General features: G+C 41.0%; 1 protein-coding gene across 47 annotated transcripts in view; it reads right to left on the reverse strand.

The window, feature by feature from the left end:
• The window catches only part of ZBTB20 (zinc finger and BTB domain containing 20), an 877,267-nt gene that overhangs the window by 150,287 nt on the left and 700,263 nt on the right, over nucleotides 1-26,717 (reverse strand). For all 47 annotated transcript variants that reach the window (XM_070072152.1, XM_070072132.1, XM_070072154.1 and 44 more), the window contains one exon: nucleotides 24,195-24,234. The gene's annotated coding sequence lies outside the window, so the exon portion shown is untranslated. The remainder of the gene's footprint in view (nucleotides 1-24,194; nucleotides 24,235-26,717) is intronic.

The raw sequence follows: 26,717 nt of genomic DNA on the forward strand, positions 1-26,717 counted from the left end.
GCTCAATAGGCTAATCCTCCACCTTGCGGCGCCGGCACACCGGGTTCTAGTCCCGGTCGGGGCGCCGGATTCTGTCCCGGTTGCCCCTCTTCCAGGCCAGCTCTCTGCTATGGCCAGGGAGTGCAGTGGAGGATGGCCCAGGTGCTTGGGCCCTGCACCCCATGGGAGACCAGGAAAAGCACCTGGATCCTGGCTCCTGCCATCGGATCAGCGCGGTGCGCCGGCTGCAGCGGCGGCCATTGGAGGGTGAACCAACGGCAAAAGGAAGACCTTTCTCTCTCTGTCTCTCTCTCTCACTGTCCACTCTGCCTGTCAAAAAAAAAAAAAAAAAAAAAAAAAAAAAAAAAAAAAAAAGTAAAATTGTGAAACATATGAGAGAAAACATGCCCATTAAAGAAGAGCTTATCTGCCCTACAGGAGTGTCAGGCCTGCTTCCACAAGGGCACTTCAGAAAGTTTGTGGGGAAATGGAATCAAATGATAAGTTTGAGTGGAAATTTTTCTTTGAAATCCATGCATAGTTTTGAGGGTTATAACCCACATAGCCACAACAGCTAGGTCTGAGTCAGGCCAAAGTCAGGAGCCAGGAACTTCATCCAGGTCTCTCATATGGGTGGCAGGGGCATAAGTACTTGGGCATCATTTGCTGCCTTCCCAGGTGCATTAGAAGGGAGCAGTCGGGACTTGAACCAGCACTCTGAACTGGGATGCCAGTGTGGCAAGTAGTGGCTTAACCCACTATGCCATGGCAACCTCTGCATATTTTTTTATAACACACATTTCCATGAACTATGGGAAGTACGCTGGTGTATACCGTCTGACAGGTATACTCAGAACCAGCACAAGGACCACACACCTCGACCCCAGCAGCCACAGCACTGAAGTCAAAGGCAGAGCACAGTCACCTTGGCATGGTGGGCCAGTCCCGAGGCATGGTCAGTGAACAGCATACTTTATGTGTGCAGGCGTCTCATCCCCTGGCTTTCTTCCCCTTCCATTGCTCCCCCCATACCTGGCCTTCCCACTTTCTAGCATCACAGGAGATTTCTCAGTTACAGTGCTTTCCAAATATACTTTAAATATATACTGTTCTCCTAACTTAAAGGGGGGGTGCACTTCACTACAGATGAACTGAGTTTGGCAGTAAATTTGCATTTTAGATACATTTTCTCACTTGTGAGTTGTAAAAAAATTGCACATTTTGTCGAAATATTGATAAAGTTTAAAATGTGAGAGCTGGAATGACTTGGGAATCTATGTATCCCACTAGTTTCCAACTCTGGTTGTAAATCAGAATCACGTAGGGAGTTTCAGAAAAAATACAGATTCCTGAGCATTGACTCCCTCCCTTCCATTTGCCTGGCAATTCTGATCCAATGTCAGTTTTGGGGATCAGAGACCTTAATCAGTTTTTTCACCAGTCTGGAGGAATCTGAGTCCCAGAGAGGTAAGAGGTATAATGACTTCTCTAAGGTCCCACAGGAATATCTTAGATGTGAAGATCAAGACTATGGAAAATTTGAAATTGACCCCAATAGCAAAATTCAAATTGTTCATCATTTTGGGATGTATTTGATGTGTGTTTATTTGAGGAAAACAAAGCTTCGCTTATCTGTACCTACTTGTGTGGCATTCTAGATAGCATTAAGAACAGAAAGAAACTGAGAAAGACCTGCAAACAGCCAAAATTGGCCTCCAACAGCCTACACATAAATCCTTTGCGGACATTTGATGAGCTCTAATGCTTCTTGCCTCTCTGTCCAGTGAGACAGAGACACTCCGAGTCTTCATCTCCAAGCCTGGCCTTTGCTGCTCTGAGGTCCTATGTCTCCAAAAGCCTGGCAGACATCTCACGAATACACTCAGCATCACTGCTCGGAGCATTCAAAATTAAACTTGTGCTTTCTACTCCCAAACCTGCTTCTGCTCTGCTGCTTTCTGGCTCTGTTTATGACTCCACTCAGGTTCAAAATCATAGAGATGTCTTTGGTGCCTTCCTCTCCCTTACTCCCCAAATGTAACAGACTAATTCTCCTCCTGCCATGTCTCGTAAATCAGCCCTGGCTCTCTTCAATCCCTCTGCCCCTGCCCCAGTTAGCACCCTCATTGCCTTTTACGTGGACCATTGTGATAGTCTCCTTACCTGATCTTGTGTCCTCTGATTTCTCCCTACTCCAATCCATTTTACGCACTGTTGCCAGATTAATCTTCCAGAGGCACAGCTCTGATTATGTTATCTCCTACTAAAAACTTTCAATAGCTCCCCATTGTCTACTGAATAAAGTCCAAATTCCTTGGCCTGGTAATCAAGTCCTTTCAGTTTCTGGTCTCAATCTACTTTTACCACTTTATTTCCCACTCCTCACCTTCACATACTCCATGCTCTAGTTAAACTCAACTACTTCTTTGTGCATGGTTTATCATTTAATTCTCCCATGCTTTGCTCATGGTTTCAGAAATGTTCCTTCCTTCCACCTCTGTGTGCTCAAATCCTCCTTGACTTCCAAGCCCCAAATCCAATGTCACCTCTTCTGGCAAAGCCCTCAGCCTTTCTTTGAACCACAGGAGTCTTCTATCTGCACTACTTGTATAAAGCATAGCCTTTTCCAGGGTGGATTCTGTCTCATCTCTGTTTCCAGATTGTAACTTCTCTGAGGGCAGGATTTGTGTTTTTATTTATCTGTATATCCTCTCGAGTGCTGACTACACAAAGATGTGTAAAGTCAATGAGTTAACGCATGGAAGTTGCATACAACCTAAACATAGTTGTTTGTCTTCCTTGTTCAGTGCAGATTAGAAGTAATGCATCACAGAAGGAATGAGGATCTTAGAGGCTTATGCAACAAGAGGTAATTTGATAGCTAAGGAAGAGAAATACAAACTATAAAGGAGGATATGAGAGCTAAAAATATTACAGTAGCCCATGGGTAAATAAGCCCAGAAATAAATAATCTTTTTTTTTTTTTTGACAGGCAGAGTAGACAGTGAGAGAGAGAGACAGAGAGAAAAGTCTTCCTTTTGCCATTGGTTCACCCTCCAATGGCCGCCGTGGCCAGCGCGCCGCGGCCGGCGCACTGCGCTGATCCGAAGCCAGGAGCCAGGTGCTTCTCCTGGTCTCCCATGGGGTGCAGGGCCCAAGTACTTGGGCCATCCTCCACTGCACTCCCTGGCCACAGCAGAGAGCTGGCCTGGAAGAGGGGCAACCGGGACAGAATCTGGCGCCCCGACCGGGACTAGAACCCGGTGTGCCTGCGCTGCAAGGCGGAGGATTAGCCTAGTGAGCCACGGCGCCGGCCCAGAAATAAATAATCTTATAGAATAAGGAGTCCAGGGACAAACATTTAGCCTAACAGTTGAGCTGCATAAGATACTCCAGTTTCATATTGGAATACCCGGGCTCTGCTTCTAGTTCTGGCTCCTTATTCCAGCTTCCTGCTTATGTGTACTCTAGAGGGGTAGCAGGTATTGGCTCAAGCAGTTGAGCCCCTCCCACCCACTTGCAAGACTTGAATTGAATTCTGGGCATCTGGCTTTGGCTTGCCCCAGGCATTTTGGGTATGAACAAGTGTCTCTCAAAATAATAATAATAATAATAATAATAATAATAATAATAAAGATCAAAAGGTTAATGCCACATGGCCACATGGAACAGCTTGGAAACAACAATATAATATTCAAATTCTTAGTATTATTTTTATACTTCCATACCCTCATCAGCATCAGTGGAAACAAAACATAATACAATTAGAGTTCAAAATGATGACCTGAATCATTTAGAAAAGTTTGAGTTATGGTAAGTATATTCTAATAAAACTAGATATGCATATAAATTTATAGTGCTATACATCAAAATTTAATGTTAATAAAATTAAAAAATCTTTGATCATTAAAAGAAGATAAAATTCTGTTGCTTGGGATATTCTATTATGTAAATTTAATTTCCATAATGAATTCAGGTAGGTAAACTCTCCATATATGAATATAATTATGTATTTTTCTGAATATTAAGGAAATATTAACTTTTCTCTAATAAAATATGCTCATTATTATACAATTTAGAAAATATAGAAAAGCAGTAAGATAAAAAAATCAAAAAATCTTAGATTTCCAATATTTAGCTACTATTTTTTAAACCTATTATTTTAAAAAATGATTGTGACTATATCATATGCCTTTTAATTTAATGTCTTATAAATAGTCATGCTTTTATAAACTCCTCACAATTTTTTTTTTCAATTTGAGAAGCAGAGAGAGAAAAAGAGAGATTGAGGGAGAGAGAGTGCTCCCATTTGCTGTTTTACTCCTCAAATGCCTGCAACAGCTGGGGCTGTGTTGGGGCTAGAGCTAGGAGCCAGAAACTCAAACTAGGTCTCTCACATTGGTGGCAGGAATCCACTTACTTGAGCCATCACCATTGCCTCCCAGGGTCTGCATTAGCATGAAGCTGGAATCAGGACCTGAACCCAGATACTGCAATATGGGATGCAGCTGTCCTGACTGGCATCTTATCTGCTAGGCCAAACACCAGCCCCAACAAACATTTTAATGGCTCAAGAATTCTATCTAGTGGATATATCATGCTATATACTTAACCAATTCTCTGGAACTGAACATCTAGCTTATTTCCAGTTCTATGATATAACTATGTCTAACAAGATTTTCTATGAGCTGTTAATTACTGAAGCAAAGTGAGAAACTCATGAGGGTTCACAATGATGTTCTTTCTCCTTATGTATAGGTTTGAAACCGCTACAACAAAAAGATACAAAATCTGGGGTGCACATTTGGTACAACAGTTAAGACACTACTTGGACAACTTGAATCCTTTATCAGAGTCCCTGGGTTTGAGTCCCACTTCCACTTCTGATCCAGCTTCCTGCTTATGCACACCCTAAGAGGGAGCAGGTGGTGACTCAAAAAACTGTGGCCCTGCCATCCATGTGAGAGACCGACATTGAGTTCTAGCCTCTTGGCTTCAGCCTGGTCCAGTCCTGACTGTTGCAGGCATTTGGGTAGATGGAAGAATCTCTCTCTCATTCTCTCTCTCTCTCTCTGCTTTTCAAGTAAATGAAAATAAATTAGGGAAAATTCTAAAAAATATGTAAACATATCATGTACAATGGATTTCAATTTCTTGCAATTGTTTTCTTAGTGCTGAGGATAAGACTGGTTCAAAGTCTGAATCCATCATTACCTAGTTGAGTGGACAAGCTACTGATGCTTTCTCAGCTTTAGTTCCTTCATCTGCAAAATGGGTACAATAATGGTAAGTTACAGGGTTGTTTTAAGGATTACCCGATGATGTGCACTGATGGTCTTCCACAGTGCCTGGCACACTGTTAGTGTATTATAAGTGTCACCTTGAAAAAGCAAAATGCTTACCACATAATTGTATTGCTATGGTTATAAAGAAACATCACATATAAACATGCCAGAAATAACACACTTAAGTGCATCATCTCCATCTCTAGGCTCAACACTTAATTCCAAAGCAACTACCAATGCTAAAATGACTGAGATCCATAACTACCATCATGCAACATTTTGTACTTGACTGAGGTGGATTGAATGTTTCACATGTGTTCTGTCACTCAAGTGTCACAAGTGTCCTCTAAAGTAGGCATCATTCCTGATGTTTACTGCTGAATTAACTGACTCCAGAGGAGACAGGAACAGGCAGAATCTGTTTGCAGCCACAAGTCTGAGTTCCTGTGCTTCGCACCTTGAGTTCTTTTGCATAGACTTTGGAGTGTCTCATCATTATTCTTCAGAGGCAGACTAGAATTTTAGACAAAATTTTGACTCAGTTTTGGGTGTTTAACTGGACCTCTGGTTGGTGTACATTTCTTCCTTCCATTCACTTTAATTATTATTATTTCAAAAATTTATTCTTGAAAGTAATGTTAAAAGGGTCAGTGCTGTAGTACAGCCAGTTAAAGCCCTAGCCTGTAGCACCAGCATACCATATGGGCACCGGTTCGAGTCCCAGCTGCTCCACTTCCGATCTAGCTCTTTGTTGTGGCCTGGGAAAGCAATGGAAGATGGCCCAAGTCCTTGAGCCACTGAACCCACGGGGAGACTCAGAGGAAGACCCTGGCTCCTGGCTTCGGATCAGCTCAGCTCAGCTCTCACCTTTTTGGCCATTTGGGGAGTGAACCAGCAAATGGAAGACCTCTCTCTCTGGCTCTACATCTCTCTGTAACGCTGTCTTTTGAAAAAATAAAATAAATATTTTTTTAAAAAATGTTAGAGAAGAAAAAGGGCTTCTCTATAAAATGTGCCACTTTTGAAGAATGCCTGTTTCATAGTTCAAAAGATTAACATCCATCTTGAGTTTGGACAATGATTTCTCACTCGTTTGATTACTTTAAGTCCATTGTGAAATAGTTCATTATTAAAAACACACACATGCACACTCCTTAGGAAATCTTTAAAGTAGTCTATCTTGGGGCTGTGATACAGCAAGGTAAGCCACTGTCTGTGATGCTGGCATACCATATGAGAGCCAGTTTTGAGCCCTGGCTGCTCCATTTCCCATTCAGCTCCCTGCTAACGCACCTGGGAAAGCAGTGGAAGATGGCCAAGTATTGGCCTCTACCATCTACATGGGTGACCAGGATGGAGTTTCAGGCTCCTGGCTTCAGCCTGGCCCAGTCCCACAGCCTTGGCTACTGCAGATATTTGGGGAGTTAAGAAGCGGATGGAAGATAGTCTCTTTCTCTCTCTCTTTCTCTCTCTCTCTAACTCAGTCTTTCAAATAAAGAAAGAAAAAATCCATATTTACATATTTCACTTTAGACATATAATCTATAAATATGTATGCATGTGTGTATATGTGTAAGACACGATCCCTGAAAGACTGAAAAGGGAGAAGGCTGTGAAAGTCTACAAACCTTATGAAAAATTAAGACATAGAAGGTCATAATTAAAAAAAAAAAGATGGCCAATGAAGTCTTTCATTCTACATTTTGGAAGGCTACTCCTGTGCAACATACTTTAGTCCAGGGCAATTCAGAAACATAGAGGGAGATACTGCAATTCCTGTGCTTTAGACAGTACATTTATGCATCTGTATTATAAAAAATGTGCCAGCTCTAGCGAGCTCACAGCACTGAATAAAGTGCTAGAGTTACAGCTGGGAATTTGTCTTTCAGTCTTTCAGGGCTGGCTTTTTTTTTTTTTTTTTTTTTTTTGGTCTGTTCCTCATTGGGGGGCCACAGTAGGGTGTATTTTGAAGGGAAAGAAGGAAGGAGTTTTTGTGAGTTCTATTTTGGATTTTGATGAACAGGAAAGCAGGGAATTTGCCAGCCTGTTACTCAGTTATACTGAAACACGATGCAAACTGAGTCAGTTTGGAGCACAGAAGGTGCTGAAAAATTTTTCCAAGGAGGTCTTGAAATATCTAAGCCTTCAAGGAAGGACTGAGGCAAAAATTGCCATGTAAATAATAGAGAGATGTTGCTGTCTTTTCTCCTACCCATGACCCTCCAAGTCATACTCACACTACTAGAGTAAAAGTAGCCACTGGCGCCGTGGCTCATTTGGCTAATCCTCTGCCTGCAGCACCAGCATCCCATATGGGAGCCGTTTTCTAGTCCCGGTTGCTCCTCTTCCAGTCCAGCTCTCTGCCGTGGACCAGGAAGGCAGTGGAGGATGGCCCAAGTGTTTGGGCCCCTGCACCTGAATGGGAGACCAGGAAGAAGCACCTGGCTCCTGGGTTCGGATCTGCACAGTGCCGGCCGTAGTGGCCATTTGGGAGTGAACCAACGGAAGGAAGACCTTTCTCTCTGTCTCTCTCTCACTGTCTATTACTCTACCTGTCAAATAAAAATAAGAAGCCAGTGAATTTTTTAAATGATCACTTGGTGTCCTTTATCCTCAGGAGTGTACTAGGAGGATCATGCTTGCTGGCAGACACTCACACAGGTCTTTTTTCACGGGCAGTTCCACATATGTGCCCCATTAGGAGCATCGGCTGTAAATGCTTGAGCAAGCTTCATTTCCATATTAGTATCATCCAACCACTTTTCTTATTTTCCTGAATATGTTTGACTGTAGGTGCCCAGTATAAACATACGATTGTGGGAATGTGTCGATGTGTGTATCCAATTCCATGCTATCTTGAAAATGGTTCAGCTTTCTAGAAACACAGCCACATAATTTTGTTTTGATTCGAAAAAACTGTTCAGCAAATGCATGCAGGTCATAATGGCAGGTAACAGACCATTTATTGAAGTGCTGAAACAAATAGAAAACAAAGTCCAGGACATCATCACAAGCAGTGCTTCCCTTGTGAGACACTGTCGGCTAAGCAAGAATTGAGTGAGACAATAATAAAACAAATACCCGTAGGCTTTTCAACCAGTAACAACCAGCTCAGGGTTAGCAGTGTTTCTAGACCTTGATGGTACAATGATGTCCTCAACTTTTGCTTTCAGACTCTGGATCGCTGCTTAAGTAGCCTTTATCTTTTCCCCCTAATTTTTGTTGAAGATGCCCTTGAAATTAGATTTGTTGAAAAACTCTTTATTCCTGACAAAGCATATGTATATTATGGCATCACTCTCAAACCAACAATTTAGTTTTAGCTCTATGAAGGAAAAAAAATTCCAACAACCTTTCATGCTGAGATTTCTCATGCTAGTTCTCAGCACAGAAGCGATTTTTTTTTTTAAGTTGCATAAAGCCTAGCAAGGTTTAAGTTTTCCCAGCAAGGAGAAAGTGTTTTTCAGCTGTTAAATTTTTCAGATGCTTTTTTTGAATTTGGATACAACTCAAAAACATGTTTGTTTTAAAATGTAAACCTTTTTTTATGTACAGAGGTTTGCATATAGAGAAATGCTATTACTATGTTTAAAAGTACTTGCTTTTGAAATAAGGAAGTCACAGGCATTTAAATATAACAAACTGCACGTTGCTTTATGAACGTCTGATGAAGCACTAACGTAAATATGAGGCTCTACGGGAACAGAAATGTATACGTTTGCTAATCAGATCACTTCCTAACACTGCTAGTGGATGTGTGTCCATGTGAGAACAAACAGTGGCCAGGATTCAACACAAGAGCACCCTTATGGTCAGCTAATATGCTTTCAAAATACCTTTCTCTCCTATGCCCTATGCTGCTTGATTCCTCAGCTGTTGGCTGAGACAAAGCTGACCCAACATTCAACATATACAGCACAAATATGATGAGGAAACACGTTGAGGTGTTAGCAGAGAGGCTGAGAGGAGGGTAAGCCATCTGAAGTCCTGCCATATTTAATGGTTCTAGTCACTCTTCAATTTTAAGCAAACTGTAGACAGGCTGAATGGGAGAAGATCCTATCTCCATCAACTCATTTTTTTCCAAACATTTTTATTCATGACTCACAGCAGGAAGCACTTTACACTGTGATCTGGTGGCTGTTTACGTACCTACCTGGAAGTATGTGTGTGTGTGTTTAAGAGGCAAAAAGCAGGCACTCTACTCAAATTCAGAGTCTTAAGATTCTTCATAATTCTATGACTAATTTATTGTTTGAAAAGTTGAAGACCAAGGCCTAGAAATTCAGCAGACTTCTAACTTCCAATCAAGGACTTCAAAATTAAGTGCATGATTTAGTCTTCCAACTGCCCACATAATTCATTCTTTATCTTGTCATTTGTGACCTGCTCATGCTTAGTTACTCACACATGATATACTCAATTACTGAGGTCCCACTACAGCTTTACACTGTATTACCTGCACTACACATCGAGGCCAGTTACCTCTTAGTTGCTTCAATACTCACGGTAGTATTGGTTGGGATGGCTCTTGAAAAGGAGTCTTTTCAGACTTGAACAACTCGTTAACAGTGTTTCCTTTCTAGCGACCAAGAGTCCTGGTAGCTTTCCGTTCAACCTCTTACTGTGGCTCTAGTTTAACACCATAAGTCTATTTTCATATTTAGTCTTAATTCAACATGTTTTGAGTGCAACCAGGAGATTTTAATAAGGCAGACTATCCGAAAATAATTTTCCCATAATTAGGCCTTTCCTCACATCTTTCATGGTACACTGACAGAATATTTAAGCAAATTTTCTCTTGCTTCAGGTACGTGGAAGACTGACCATTACTTACTTTATAGTGATTTTGAAAATAAATCAACTAAAGCATGTGAAGTTCTAAGAAGCAGAGTAAAGAAACAGCGTAACAGCACCACAAGAGACAGCATGCCTGCTCCTCTTTTAGGGAGAACAGTGCTTGGCAAAAAGAAGATGGGTTCTAAATATTTATTACTAGACTTTCTTTAGGTGGGCGTGTCCTATTCCGGTAGAAAGTGTTATATAAGTAGATGACTGGAGCCCAGTTCAATTATTTACATGGCTCTTCCAGAAAATGGTTAACACTACAGACCAGAAAATTAGAAAATGCAAAAGACTGTACAATATGTAAGTGGGTGAGCATATGTAGCCTTCTCCTCTCCTTGTAAGTCATGGGTCAAGGTCATAGAAGAAATATTAGGAGTTGTTATTTTCTAACAGTGAGTTGATCAGAGGCCTTTAAAAGAACTTTAAATGAATTAAATTTTTAGGTTTAGAAATTATGATTTGGACATTATTAAAATATTACAGTTGACATTGTTTTATAAACTTGCTAGGCCACCTTTTCAAAAGACTCTGTCTTAATAGCTCTTTCAAATTTTATGGGTACAGTTAGTTGTCTGCATAAAGTTATTACTTTTACTCTTTGCACAAATGGCAAATTGGCACATGCATGTTGGCACAGGGAAAGAAATAATTTCTAAGGTCACAGAAGTGGGGGTATTGCAGTGTTCAGGCAGTGGAGGCCAAAGGTATCAGAACATGGGCAGACAGCTTAAAATCGTTGCTTCTTGTGTTTGTGCATTGTTTCTATATGGAAAATTACACTTCTCTGAGAGTATATGTGTAAATATGCATCTGCTAGTGTTTTGGCAACTCTAAGTTACCTAAATTAGTTTTGATCAACACTGTCGGATTTTTAAACCCACCAACGTAATAAAAGCAAGTTTAAAAAAAACACAAACAAACTCAACAGTACATTGTGTGCTCTGCTGTTCCAAGCCTCGGCTTCAAGACAAAAGGGGAGCGAGACTTTGTCATTTGCTAGCTGTTAATAATCACGAGAAGATCTGCCAGACAAGCTCTTCGAGGGCTCTGTCTGTCTGGACCAGGTATATCCTGCAATACACAAAGGGCTTTGCAGGGGGAGAAAAATGAGTGTTCATGGACAATGATGCAGCTTTCTTAATTAAGATTTTCATTACTGATACATACATTAAGTTCTGCAACTGCAAGAGCCAAAGCACTGTCATGTGCAGGTAGATGTCCCTGATTCCATCTTCAGGCAGTAAAGCTAAAACATATTAAATGTGCACCCAGCAAGTGTTGTGGGAGCCACAAGAGCACCAGAAATATTTCTGTTGGAATGCAGAGAGGCCCTATTAAAAGCAGATTTGTAATATATCTAATAGGTAGGAGAAAAGCCCATATCAACAGACTGTGTATATATGTGCATATGTGTGTGCCTGTATTTGTGTATGGGAGTGTCTTGAGGACAAGGACCACAGACAAGGGTCACTGTAGTTGACCGAAGAATAATCCCTACACAATAATAATAATAGCTCTTAAAAAGAACTTTGACCTCTAACTTTACCAAAGAATATTGCTGAGAAAGGAAATAAATGATTATCTGGGATAGCTTTTGGAAAAACGTTAGGGACTCCTGTAGACAGCTGGCCCAGACTCTGCATCTTGGGTCAGTCTATTTTCCCCCGATCCCTAGACTCATCCACAAGTCAGTGTGCTCTGTCAAGAGGTATACTGTTCCCATGAAATAATTTGACTGTGGTATGGGGAAATTTCTCTTCTTAGACCAAGCTATTTTTATAAAACTAATTTCGGTAAGTGATGAGAGCAAACAAAAACCTTATACAATCCTAGAAATGGGTGACAATCTAAAGTGCATGTTTTGATTCTGTCTTGATCAATGTGCGATTCCTCTTGAGTGGCTGCTGCAGTTATGGTATATACAGCTCTCAGTTTTTCTGACTCCTTTTTGTGTTCATTCCAGTTTCAAAGTCTGTAGCCATTTGGAGGTTTACCCACGCAGGGCTCCTGTCTTCTCTCTAAAGGATACCTTCACCCCCTGATCATTGCTTGAGCAGAGATGAGTGATGATGAATTTAAGGATATATTATTTTATTAAACAGTCAAAAATCACACATCCCCAGAAAATTCATATGCTGAAACACATGAAAGGCGGAGCTTTTATGGAGTGACTAAATTATGAGGCCAGAGCTCTCATGAATAGATAGGCACCATAATAAAAAAGGTTTGAGGGAGTTGCCTTCTTTCTTTTGCCATTCTGCTTTCTGCCATGTGAAGACATGGTAAGAGGTACTAGCTTAGAAGTGGAGAGCAGACCTTACCAGATGTAAAATCTGCTGGTAACTTGAGAATGGACTTCTCAACCTCCATAACGGTGAAAAATAAATTTCTCTAGTTCATAAGTTACTCAGTCTCGGGCATTTTGTTATAGCAGAACAAATGGTATAGGCACTAGGTATAAACATCTGGAATTTAAATATAACTTCAATTTCTTTGGTTCAAAAATGTATTTATTTATTTGGAAGTCAGAGTTGAGACAGACAGAGAGAGAGAGAGAGAGATAGAGAGAGACCTTTCATTAGCTGGTTTACTCCCCAGATGGCCACAACTGCCAAGGGTGGCCCAGGCAGAATCAGGCACTTCTTCCAGGTCTCCCACATGGGTTGCAGGGGCCCAATAATTTGGGAAATCTGCTGCTGCATTCCCAGGCCATTAGCAGGGAGTTGGATAGGAAGTGGAGCAGCCAGGACATGGACCAGTGCCCATCTGGGATGCCCACAACACCACAATGCCAGACCCATGTAATGCTTCATTTTCCAAGAAGGAATAAGTCAGAATCCAATATCAAAATGGCCTAAAGTAGATGAGTTGGGTGTAGGGAAAGCTCCAGTTCCCACTCAATACAACCTCCAACAACTCCTGTCCCTCCGAAAGACCCAGAGAACTCACACTGAGAATCCAGATGTCCCCTACCCCAAACACAGGGAAGAGGCCCTGTCAGTTTGTCCTGTGCAGCCTGGGTTGACCCTGTCCTTGTGGCCTTTTTGCTTCTCTATCACATTTCACTTCTCCTGAAGTTGCTGTAAACACTGCCTTTCATCAAGTGTGTAGTAATACACATAGGAGTCAGAGAGAGGGGAAAGGTGGAGGACACTGATGACATGTTTTCTAGCATTTATTTCAGAAAAAATCCAGAAATCTCCATCTACATCTGGTAGAAGCACAGTGCCAGTCTTGCACTGGAGACACAGATCAGGCAATGTTGCCAGTGTGTATTTTTTCTCTTCTGAATAGTTAACTGGTTCTGCAGTCTGACAGCAGAGTGCAGCTGATCAGTTTTACACTCACATGAGTGAACAATTCACCTGCTCCTCTAGGCAACAGTGATGACAAAAAAAAAAAAAACCACAACACAAATGTATGTGACCAGGTGAAGTACTAACCATGGACCACCCAGAAACTCCCCAGGTCCCTCCACTGGCACTTTGCTCTCCATAACATTCTCTACATGAGTAGATCTTGCCTTTGGAGTCTAAGAAGTAGGGTTCAAGGTGATCTCAATGAACTTGAGGGGGCACAGCCTTTGCAGTAAAAAGGAGACAATAGAGCTGATATTGTTGTGGTGTGGTGAGTAGATCCACAATCTGCAGTGCTGGCATCCCATATGGGTGCCAGTTTGAGTTCTGGCTGCTCCACTCTGATCCAGTTCTCTCTTTTATTATTATTATTATTATTTTTTATTTATTTGACAGAGTTAGACAGTGAGAGAGAGAGACAGAGAGAAAGGTCTTCCTTCCATTGGTTCACCCCCAAAATGGTCACACTACGGCCGGAGCTATGCCCATCTGAAGCCAGGAGCCAGGTGCTTCCTCCTGGTCTCCCATGCAGGTGCAGGAGCCCAAGCACTTGGGCCATCCTCCACTGCCTTCCCAGGCCACAGCAGAGAGCTGGACTGGAAGAAGAGCAACCAGGACTAGAACCCGGTGCCCATATGGGATGCTGGCGCAGCAGGTGGAGGATTAACCAAGTGAGCCACAGCACCGGCCCCCAGCTCTCTGTTGATGGTCTTGGAAAGTAGCAAAAGAAGGAGAAAGTTCTTGGTTTCCCATACCCATGTGGGAGACCCAGAAGAAGCTCCTGGCTCCGACCTTGCCCAGCCTTGGCTATTGTAGCCATCTGGGGAATGAACAGGTAGATGGAAGTTCTCTCTGTCTCTCCTCTCTGTATAACTCTGCCTTTGAAATAAAAAAAGAAATCCTAAAAAAAAAACCAGAAAAACAAACAAACAAAAAAACCCAAAACCAAAAAGGAGATGAAGCAGCTAAACACTTGCTAGATTGCTCATTTGTCCTTTCTCCATCTTTATTGTGCTATTCATCTTTTCATTGTTGACTTATAACCACTCTTAAAATATTTTGGATATGTCACAAATATTTTTCCCGGTTTAAAAAAATGTTTTCTACCATAGAATTGTTTATTTTCATGTAATAAAATTTAATATATTTTTCTTTAAGTTTTCAGACCTTGGTTTTATGCAATGAGAATGCATCCCATACTCCCAATATGAAAATATTCATGTTAATGGCAAAAATTACAGTTGACAAACACAGAATTAGTAAAGATGCAGAGAAATGGGTAGTGTCTTTTTTTGCTGGTGGAGGTAAATTGGTACAACTTTATTAGAAGACACTTTAGCAATATATACATTTTACTCTGGCAGTTCTACTACTATAAATTTGTCATAAGAAAATAATCAGGGAAGCATATTTTTAAATGCCTGTTCATGTGTGTGTATATAAAGATAGTTACTGTAGCACTGAGTAGTAAGAAAAAAATTCAAAATATCCAAAAAATCCATCAAAAGTGATTGAGTCAATACATTATCTATTTACTGGACAATTTAGATTGTACAAGAAGATACGATGGATCTGTATTTATTAACATGGAGAAATGCCTATTACAATGTTAAGCGAAAACAGCAGGGTTACAAAATAGCAAATACCTTTTCCTTTTGTTACAGAAAGAGAAAAACAAAGAGAGAGAAAGAAAATGAGACAAATAAATAGGTTTATATAGAAACACGTTTCCCAAGTGTTTAACAGTGGTTATCTCTTGCCCAAGATTTTGAATGATTTTTACTTTGGTCTTGATACATACCATCATTACAACAAATTAAAAAAAAATGTATGCCTCTTAGAATTAAAAGTTAGAAACTTTAGGGGAAAAATTGTTTAGGTAACCCCACAACAACTACTTTAAAATCCCAATATGATTTTTATAGTCTTCAGAAATTATTAGCTCTCTTACTAGGGTGACATCATTGCGTGAGCAATTTCTTGATGGATGACATCACTGTCTGCTTCAAGTTTCCTACAAGTTTGACAGTTTGAGGTGATGCATCACAATTCTTACTTTAAAGGATTTTGAAACATAATATTCCAAATACCAAAAATAATCTAAATATCTATATAGATCATAGGTTAAATTCCGGGGATTTTACATGATAGAGTATTGTTCAGGCATTACAATAACATTTATAAAAAGTTTGTAATTATACAAAGAAGTATTTATTTTAAAATATTGAGTAAATAATAGAATACAATCTTATAATGTATGCTTAGAAGGTGATCTAACACTTTGCTAATAGTAGTTTCTGTGTGGTAGGATTATGGATGCTTTCCCCTTACTCTATACTTTCTCAGCATTTTACAATAAATATGAATTATAGAATCATGAAAGAAGTAAATATTAAAAAAATACAGCTATTTTGCTCAACAGCTGCTAAATTTTACCCCAGATGTATGTGCAATTTATTTTTGAGTCAAATGGCCCTAATGGCATTTCCTACAGGGAATCTAGCAGAATGGCATGTGCTCAAACAGGGGAATGTCATAACTGTTGCCACCTCTTTCTAAGCTATCATTTCACAATGCTTAGAATGAATCTGAGTAAAGGATCCGACTTCTTGGAAATTGGGAATGTCCACTTCCTTTTGGTCCTCTTCATAACTTCTTACATTGCTGGTGGCGAGAATTTAATTAATCTCTAGTACTGTGGTATGTTTCCAAGTCTGGAAGCTGGTTTTGGAGACTGATGGTGTAGATCACCTTTAGGGATGGACGCTCATTTATCCATCTCAAATGGGAGCTCCCTTGCATAACAAGGACCATCTGCTTCTTAGTCCTTGGTAATTAGTTTCCATTCCTTTCTTTCTGTTTCACACCTTCCCTTTCTTTCTTCCCACACTGCCGAGGAGCATTCTACTATGATTCTTTGGTCAATTTTATGTCTCATTTACCCAAACCTCTACTTTCACCAGCTCTCCTCCTCACTTATTCTCACCAAGACCCCTTAGAAACCATCATTTGGGAAACCTCTTAACCTATGGGTACCAAACCTGCAGATGGGCTTGCATCTGCCCCTTTTACTGCTTTTTTCTTGAAATAGCAGAAGAGGTGTCCTCCTTCTATCCTCCAGTTACACTCAGGATTCCATCTCTCTACCTTATCAGGAATCTTGCCCTACCAAGCAGCCTCGTCCTCTTCTCTCTCCTGGACAGTGAACCTCTCCTCTCCACTTTATTCTTTTCATAAACATAGAAAAACACCAAACCTTTTTTCGAACCTTCTTCTGACTCCCTTCACTCAGATATCATCACAACTCATTTTGCTTTCCTTCACAGCAAAGCTTCTAAGAGTTGTTCACATTTGCTGCCTCTATTTCTTTTTTCTTTTTCTTTTTTTAAATTTATTTGACAGGCAGAGTTAGTGAGAGAGAGAGACAGAGAGAAAGGTCTTCCTTCCGTTGGCTCACCCCCCAAATGGCCGCCATAGCCGGTGCTGCACAGATCTGAAGCCAGGAGCCGGGTGCTTCTCCTGGTCTTCCATGCAGGTGCAGGGCCCAAGCACTTAGGCCATCCTCCACTGCACTCCCGGGCCACAGCAGAGAGCTGGACTGGAAGAGGAGCAACCGGGACTAGAACCCGGCGCCCATATGGGATGCAGGTGCCTAGGCGGAGGATTAACCAAGTGAGCCACAGTGCCAGCCCACCTCTATTTCTTCTCCTCTCATTCTCTCCTTATACTGCTGCAAACAAGATACAGATAAAACCACTTCAGTGAAACAGCTTTGGCTTAGGTCAATGATAATCTCCACTCAGTGTATATTTTCCAGTCCTTAGACTTGTACTTCCCACTGCTGTCCACTGTCTCGGAAACACTCTCTCCTTTTGGCTTCTGTGTCTGTTTTCTGATTTTCCTCCTACCATTTTAGCTGCTGTTTCTGAGGGACTTAATAGTTGCAGAAGCTGAGTAAATACTAAGAGTTCCTCAGGTTTTAGTGTAGGCCTCCTTCTCAATTTAACCCTGTCCCTTGGCAGTGTCATCCATGCTTCATTACAGCTTCTCTACCACTACATATTGGTTACCTGAACTGATATCTCGAACTTTCATTTTACTTCTGAAGCCCAGCTGCATACATTTCAATGTCTATTCAATATGCTTACTTCTACCTATCAAAGCACCTCACACTGAATATCTCAAAAACAGAGCATAAAATGTTTCCTCCACCCCAGTCTCTGTGGCATTTCCAACAGCCAGGAGTCATAGTTCCCACTTCTCTCTCTCTCATCTTCCACCACCAATCCATGAGAACATCTTGTATATTTTAACTCTGAAATTTCTCTCAGTTCCATTTCCTTTTTGCTCTAGATAGTCAATTACTATCACACTCTTTCTCTTGTCTACAATAGTTGCCTTACTTGTCTTCCCAGAACTACTTTTTTTTCTCCCTTATCTTTCACCATCATGAAGTTTTCATGATCTCTCTTTTTAAAATTTGTGTGAAATTTTGAGATAATATAGAGGTATCTGTTGTTCCCTCCACCCAGTTTTTCCCAATGGTAACATCTTATGTAACTATAGTAGAGTATTACAAAAAGGAAACTGATATTGGTACAATCCATCTACTTCATTCAGGTTTTACCAGTCTTATGTGCACTTGTATATGTGTGTATAATTTGTATGGGCACCAACACAGTCAAGTTACAGAATGGTTCCATTGAAAGGATCCCTTCAGTGTCAGCATTGTGACACAGTGGGTTACGCTGTTGCCTACAACACTGGCATCCCATATTAGCATTGGTTTGAGTCCTAGCTGCTCCACTTTCAATCCAGCTCCCTGCTTATGTGCCTGAGAAAGCAGTGGAGGATGCCCCAAGTGCTTGGACTTCCTGCCATGTGGGAGAGCTAGATGGAGTTCCTGGCTCCCAGCTTTGGCCTGGCCCAGACCCAGCCAATAAGGCCACTTGAGAGCGAACCAGTACATGGAAGATCTCATCTCTTTCTCTATTTCTCCCTCTCTCTCTGCAACTCTGCCTTTCAAATAATAAATAAATCTTAAAAAAGAAAGAAAGGATCCCTTCACAGCCACAGTCACCTCCATTTCTGTCTTAGTCCTATAACTCTATTGATTACAATCTGTTCTCAAGATTTGCTATAATTTTTGTGTTTTTTAAAAAAACTTTATTTATTTATTCCCATTTTACTAGAAAGGCAGACAGAGAGAGAGAAAAGAGATACATAGACAGACAGAGATCTTTCATTCACTGGTTCAATCTCCATATGTTTGAAATAGCCAGGGCTGGGCCAGCCTGAAGCCAGGAGCCAGGAACCCAATATGGGTCTCCCACATGAGTGGCAGGGATCCAAGTACTTGAGCCATCGCCTGCTGCCTCTCAAGGTGTGCGTTAGTAGTCTCCTGCTATTGGTTCCAAGGTTATGCATGTTTGTGTTGATAAGAATGCTGCTTTTTTACTCCTCATGTCCAGAGTGAAATTTTCAAGACACTCCTGTCTCTTGCCTCATTTGTGATGACTCACCTCTTCCCCATAGAGGTGAGTCATCTTGTTGGTGAGACAGCCATTGGTCCAACATTTCTCATCCAAGCAGAACAAGCTATCCAAGATTTGAGTGCAGAAACAGCCTCTTTCTCTTTTCTTTTTCTACTAATAGTAGTGGGAGTTACTGACCTTGAACAAGTGTTGCTCTTATGATGGATGCAAAATAGTTCCTTTTGGGTGGGCTTTTCTAAAGTTTTGAGTGAAGACCAGGGACTCAGCAAGCCCATTTTATTTCTCATATAAGCTACATTCTTCAGCAAACGTTTATCAAAAATGGTGGTTCCCAGCTATGGGTTCTTTTGCCTTATTTTCAATAGGTTTTGAATCTAGGTTGGCGAGAGTGGTGGTATTTAAGGACATCCTCAAAGATCCCAATGCTAAGGTGGGTGCTTTTTCTTAGACTATCACTATTTTATTTTTCATCCTTATTACATTTGACCAATTTTTCAATACCCAGCTGAACCATATTTTACATGAAATTTCCAACCCTCAAGGCTTATGAATGAAATCTTACAGTGCTTCCTGGATTTGTATCATTCATTTTGGAAGTTAGTCATTTATTATACTACCAGGTTCCTTAAAAGCAACAAGTGCTATGTCTTATATTTATGTTTCTTAAAAAATTTAAAAATTTACTTATTTGAGAGGCAGACACACACACACACACACACACACACAGCTCAATCCAGGTCTCCCACATGGTTGGCAGGAGCCCAAATACGAGAGCTATCATCATTGCCTCTGGTGGTATGCATTAACCAGGAAACTGGAGTCAGCAGCTGGAGCAGGGACTCAAACCCAGGCACTCCAATCTGAGTTATGGGTGTTTTAACTAGTAGTAGCTAGATGGTCCCTGAAGGAGTCTGTGGCAATTGCAGAAGAAAGGAAAGGTTACTATGAGAGTGTCCCTGAGGTGTGTGCATCCACCCAAATTGCGACTTACGTGTAAGTAGTGCAGCTTAATCCTATTGTGTTCTGTATTTACATGTACTTTCCAACTTTCCCTTATGAAAAATACGTGCAATGCATGGTCTGACAGTTAGAAAGGCTAAGAGAAATGCCAGCTGAGGGAGATAACGTTCCTGATTATGGTCTATTGGTCTGCAGAGTGTTTTGATTTTCTGAATTAGTCCAAAGACCACAGGGAAAAAAAAAAAGGAAAACACTACTACCACAGGAAAACAATGAGGAACAAGAGTCCTGAAACTGGTGTCTGAGCAATGAAAGACAGTGAATATTTTAAAGATCACTGAATTTAATTTATTCAACCTAAATGCATAAAAGTACAGGTGGGGACATTATTTATGCAGGTATATGCAAATCACTTTATAAAATAGGCAAAGCCCTTCTGCTTTTTATAAGTTGCCAAGGTGGTTCCTGATATTTTAAAAAGCTATGCACCTTTAATGTAATTTCCCCAGAGCTGGAATCCCTCTGTTGGAATCACAGTCATTGTCAAAGCAAGTTTATTTCGCCCCCCCCTCTTCTCTGGGACATTCGCAAGGCTCTTATAACCATCACAAAAAGCGTGGTTTCCACAGAGAAGTGACTGGAAAAATCTTTTGGAAATTGCTGAGGAGCAAGTCACAGTGTTCAAAGCAGAGAACATAGGCTTTGAAAACATGAACCCATCTGACCTCTTGAATTTAGCACAGTGAATTCCTGAGCTCTGAAACATGGGGCCCGGCTGTGCATGCCATATTGGTGCTATAAGACTGGCAGTAGGTTGGCTGTGGCATGGTCTATTTCAAACTCCTTCACAGTGCCCAGTGTTGCATGTTCCCAGATGACATTTGGTTGGCAGAAGCTGGGCCTCTAAAGCTGGCAGTCTGGAATGCAGCCCACTGTGTTTTGACAAACACATAATTGACCATCTGATCACCAGCCTACGTTCCACACTCAGGTCACTGGGGGACCTGGGCTTTCAATAGGTCTCTACTCCTTGTCTTGTTCATCTTCTCAAACCTTTCTCCAGAAAGCAATATAGAGAAGAGTTAAACACACCCACGCACATCCTACCATTTGCGAACGAGAACAGGGTACATGAGACATAAGCTGCTGAAATTTTCCTTTAAACTGTCCTGGCAGCCCAAAGTGAACAAGAGAAAAGCACACTTATGGTGAACTCTAATTCAGAGAGAAGGAATGAATATACTGAATTGTTTCAACACCCGGCTGTGCATAAGTTGCAATTCAGTTCAATGGCTTGGAAATTCTGCTTAGAAAAAGGCAGCAATGGGAAAATGATAGGAAATTGGGGCATTGATTGACTTTAGGGGGATATTATTACGAAACAGTTTCATTTCCAGGTGAAAGAAGAGAAAAGCAGGACACAACGAATGTCTTCTCCTCACCTGCCCTCCTCCTTCCCCGTGCCCTCCATGGGCAGAAGGAGACACACACCCACCCCACCCCACCCTCAGAGACCAGGGGACAGCAGCTCAGACTGAGGTCAGATTCAAATTGAAGTCTCCAGTGAGGCTCCCATGAGGAAGTATTTTGGTCTGAAATTTGGCTCCCCACAACATATCTGCCTTTCTCCTAGAGGGCAAGGATTACGCAGTTAACCAAGATATGCTAGAATTATGCAAACGTTAATGCCTGTGACAACACTACCAAATAGCTTCTCCTCTCCATTCCATCCCTACCGCACAGCTCAGGCCCTTGGTTTTCACTCGTGTTTCTATTCTCAGCCAGTTATCTCTATTGTCACCAGAACACTCCTTCTAAATCATAAATCTGCTTAAAATTCATCAAAGCCTCCTTGATTCTGCTGCAGCAGGCCCAATCTCCTTTGCATGGCATATACCATCCGACCCCATCTCTCACACTTCCTCTTTTGACTACCATGCTCTAGCCACCCAACTACTGAGCTCCTCTATCTGGCTGCCACTTGGTGTCTCTTGAATTTTCTTGTTTGCTTTTTAGTTTGAGAGGCAAAGAGATCAAGAGAGAGTTCCCATATGCTGGTTCACTTCCCAATGCCTGCCAATAACCGGGGCTGGGCCAGGCTGAAGCCAGAAGCTGAGAACTCAATCCAGGGCAAGTCTGTGCCTCTTGCTTTAAATCAGCGTGGCAGGTGACGGAGGGCTCCTCTTTGTTTCTGCTAAAGAGGAATGGAACAGAAAAACTCGGGGGAATGCCTGGCAGCTATTCAGATCCTATTGAAATCTGGGTCAAATCCAGACTGGGACATTGGACTAAATGCGGTACCAAAGACAGAAGGTCGGATGGGTTGAATTTTGCACCTGTCTAGAGGAGGCCATTAAAGAGCTTCTTGGAGCTCGAAGCACTGGGGAGATAATGTTCTGACTTGTTCCCAAGGAACTTTTCTTTTCCTTTTGATGGGTCTCAGGGGCACCACCCTAGAGCCATCAGCTGTGTCCATGGGGCGCTTAAGGACAGTAGTGCTGTCATAGGCCCTGTCACCCTGCTGACATATGGGCAGCCTCAGGATTTGGAACAATCCAAGCAAGCATGAAGTCTGGCCCAGGGGAGGGATGAGGTCATGAGGACTTGAATGGACTATCAGCTCACTCCAGGACTTTCTCCCAGCCTTATCACTCGGTAAAACACTGGATTTTCCTGGACACTGCCCGACTGGTGGTTGGTATAGCATAGAATCAGTGTCACACTTTGCTATGAGCCAGACACAGCCATTCAATTATGTTTTTTTTTTTTTTTTTTATCTCGAAGGTCTCCCCCTCGATTTCTAATCAATTACACAGTCCCCTGTACTGCTTGTGTCTGAGGCGTGCCCTATAGCGCTGACGTCATAATAGCTGAGCCAGGCGGGCAGGAGTGCACTGTGCTGACTCATCCCGGTGATGTGAGGATTAATGTCTTGTCTAACACAGAGCTATTATGTGAACTGTTTTTACACAAAAGAACTGTAACAGAAATGATTTGCCAGTCAGAGGACTGGAAATACGCAGTGCTAGGTGACTGAGGGAGGGGTGTGGGATGTAAAGTGCTAGCCATAAGCACCCACATTGACATCTTCCACAGCGTTCACAGATCTGCTCTATAAGCTCTGAGAATAGGGAATAAAGAGACTTGTTGGGGGCAAGCAGGACCTACCTCTGTTGTATAAATGCATGATACACAGCACAGTCTTTGGGGAGTTTAATCAATCTCCCTCCTCTGTCAAATACAATATCATGTCAGACTTGAGCTTTAGCATCCTTGGGGGATTCTGCTCCCTTAAATCTATCTGCCACTGGCTTCTAGGAAATGTTGGTGGGAACCTCCTTTCTGTGCAAACGATGCCAGCCCAAGAAAAACCTCGGAGTGAGGAGTCAGTGCAGTCAGAGATCCTGCTGTAAACAGGGACAGCCCCTACCACAGGATGAGATATGGCCACGAGGAGGCCGACCATTGTTGAGCACATTAGGTGACAATCACTACCCAAAGGCCCTCTCGGGTAGTGTCTCTTATAGCGACTTTGATTACTTGGGTTCACTACCCCAGACCCTCATTCAAGCAGCTTAAAATAAAATTTATCCAAACCCACTCAGTTTGGACTAGTTTGGGTTTTACTAATAAATGTTCTGTTTCTTTTTTATTAATCTGAAAGCATTTATTACTTTTTCCTAAATGTCTTTCCATCTTTTGTTTAAAAAAAAATTCCTTCTCTAAACCTCTTGGTACACATGAATCCTATATTTCTTTTTTTCCCCCAGACTATTTATAATTTTTACACAAATTTTAGCTTATTTACTTTTCAGTCTTATACTTCATGGTAAAAGGATATTAGAAATTTTGTCAATAAAGGAAAGCTCCGATCTAAGAGTTGAAGTTACAAACCATTGGCCCTAAGGATGGGTGCATAACTGAAGAATAATAATTGCTCATTGATGCTCAGTGGAGCAAAAGCCCAACTGTTGCTGGTGTCTAACTGAAGAATGCAGGCTGCGGTTTCGAAGAGCAGTGACTTCTGCAAACAGCAGCTGCAGCCAAGTGAAGGGCCGTCTTTATAAAAGTACAGTGCTCGGGCCGCGGGTCTTTCCAGCCTCCCGCTGGAAGGCAACTCACTGCTACCACCAACAGCAGCAACTCGAAACACGAAAGAAACTAATGCACACGAAAGCAGCGCCAGAAACCACAACAATGCCTACTAAAAAATGCCAACAAAGACCAAAATTTCCCAAATCTGAAAATGTAAAAAAACCATTTTTACTTACATAAAGAGAAGGGGCAGGCCACCAACTGCTGGTCAAGGAACTGTAAATCAAAGAAGAAACAAGGAATCAGAAACAAATGTGACACTACAGTGGGGAGAAGGGAAGCAAATTGGAGTGTAAATGGGATTGGTTCTTTCTACACCGAGTCCACTTTGTCATCTGTAGTCCCTAAATAAAGGAGATCTGGATTGAAATTTTTCCAAAGGTGTGATTCCCCTGCTATGATGACCAGCATAGCGTTTCCCAGTACAAGGAGTGCCAAGATCTCCCTTTATGGATTTCATTCTGATCTGTATCATACAGAAATTTTCTAGAGCTGTTCTACTATTCCATATAATAGCCACTAGCCACATTTGTCTATTTAAATCTAAATACTTAAACATTTAATTAAAAACTGCATGTTTAGCTTCTCAGTCACGCTAACCATATTTCAAGTGTTCCAGAGCCACACGTGGCTATTGGCTAATGGACAGCACAGACAATAGGACATACTTAGCATCGCTGAAAGTTCGGCTGGGCAGCGCTGATTAGGACAGCTAAAAGCGTTACTCTATATAGTACATTACTGACTTTAGCTACTTTGAGAAAGATAAGTCAAGCCCTGGTAAACTCTGGCTCTCTTAAGGGAAAATTTAATATGCTTCATGCTCACAAGACCCCCAGATTCAACATGTGTAGCTGTGCATTGCTAACATTGAGTATAACATGGCCACGTCTGCCTCAGCGCTTTGGCTTCCCTTTCAAACACTGCCTCTTCCACACTTTCTCACCAGCCTAGGAATGTCTCCTGTATGGTAGGAAATAATCTCATCAAGTGATTTTAACCTAAAGTATCTCTCCCCTTCCACACACATCTCTAATGATGAAAATGTCAGGTTTTGGGGGAATTGCTTTTTAGCAGTTTCTCATCCTATGTTTAAAAACTAATTCATTTGCAATCTCAAAGTACAAGGCAAACAACCTGGGATGGGATAGCTTCTCTTATATAGAAGGATAACATGGAAGTAATAGAAGATGCACGAGAAATTAATAAACCAAACAAGGATGTTGAGAAAACAAAGCAGGCCCCCCACCTTGGCTCCATGAAAACACATCAAGAACTTAATATATGCTGATTGGATACTTGTCTCTCTGACATCACGATTTTTTAGCCACTTCACACAAGGCCTCCAGAAAAATGCAAAACAAATTTTATTACAGGAGATCAAGCAGAAGAACCTGATTAAATAACCACAGTGAAAAAGGCTAAAGCAAAAAACTAGCAATTATAGAGATCTCAAGTCCCAGAAAGTTTTGTGGACAAATGTACCATGATGGAGATTCATCTAAGGAAATGGTTTCTTCTGTGTGGTCAATGTGAAACTCTGCCAGGCCCAGGCAGGGGTGATGGAGGACGCCCTCCCTGGACAGGAAGAGCGAAGACGAGAGTTTGTAGCCTGGATCACAATGCATAAGAACACAATGAGAGATTGGGGGTCTCCAGCACTGTCAAACTCTTCCACAAAATTGATGAATTTAATGAAATTTTTAAAGAGGATAATTAGATTATATGTGATTTATTGAAATACCTACAAATTTGAAATATAAAAAATATTTAAAAAATCAAGTAGCATTCAGTCTTTAAAGCTGTAAATTTTGCTACATTTTAGTCTTCTCTTTGTGCTTCTCTTTGTGTCTTTTCTTACCTTTTCCTCTTTTCTATTTTTTCCTTTCTTCCTTTTTGCCCTCTCCCACCCATACTATGAGCTTATATTTTTACTCACCTTTGGGGAAAAGGAGAAAATATAATTATCACTTTTTTTGTTAAATATGTTCAATGATCACTTTTCTGTTGCATGTTATAAACCCAATAATTTTCTAGTGTGGTCTTCCAAAACCATAGTGTTTATGTTGTTATAGCTAGAACTTTCCTTTCTAAACTTTAAGGAGAATTTATTTGTAAAAATTAGTCAAAATTAAATTTTTGATGTGATCAAAAGAGATCAATGTAAATTGTACCCAGATTGACTAATATATCCAAGGTCTGGAATGAAAAACTATGTTTCCTGGATGTCAAATGACATGCAGGCTGTCAATGACAGGAATCCAAGATGGAGAGAAAAATCATAGTGTATGTTGCAGTCGAAGACAAAAGTAAAGCCAAGTGAAATTGGAGATTGTATTGGTTTAACTGAATTGTTGTCCTTATATATAAAAAACAACCAAAATATACCTAGTAAAACTGATCCCAAATTTAATAGCATAGCTAAAAATTTAATTTCAGAGTTTTTGTACAGTTCACAAATGTTCATAAACACTAAAAAAAAAACCCTACTTCTTGATTGAATTACAATCTGCTATGCAATTTTGAGGCCATGTATTAATCTACATAGATTTATTTTTCTTCAATTCAAATAGCTATTTTATCAATATGTGCCCTTTCCACTTAAGTGATTTTCACTTCATATGTCTACAAGTTGTTTTTATCTGAAATGCAAAGAATTATATATAATAGTTTTGTACTAGAATAAAAATATTTGCCTG

This window comes from Oryctolagus cuniculus, chromosome 4, assembly GCF_964237555.1.
Source record: "Oryctolagus cuniculus chromosome 4, mOryCun1.1, whole genome shotgun sequence".
Lineage (NCBI taxonomy): Eukaryota > Metazoa > Chordata > Mammalia > Lagomorpha > Leporidae > Oryctolagus > Oryctolagus cuniculus.